The sequence below is a fragment of the Podarcis gaigeae genome, assembly GCF_964106915.1.
Source record: "Podarcis gaigeae genome assembly, chromosome: 12".
Lineage (NCBI taxonomy): Eukaryota > Metazoa > Chordata > Lepidosauria > Squamata > Lacertidae > Podarcis > Podarcis gaigeae.
The window spans coordinates 57,331,885-57,332,091 of NC_139688.1; positions in this window are offsets into that span (position 1 = coordinate 57,331,885).

Genomic DNA, 207 nt, shown 5'->3' on the forward strand with positions numbered 1-207 from the left:
TGTACAAATTGCATTTAACACCCATTCTTCCTATGTATCAGGGAAGGGGAGAGAGAATAATCCCCTCTTGCAAGGCTGTATTTTTCACATCTCTGGAACAGCGATGTAACATAGATTATAGTGCCTGGAATGATTTACTAACATAAAATGTGTTTGCAAAGTTTGTTAAAGGAGATTAGACAGTGTACAAATTAATCAGAAGCCATA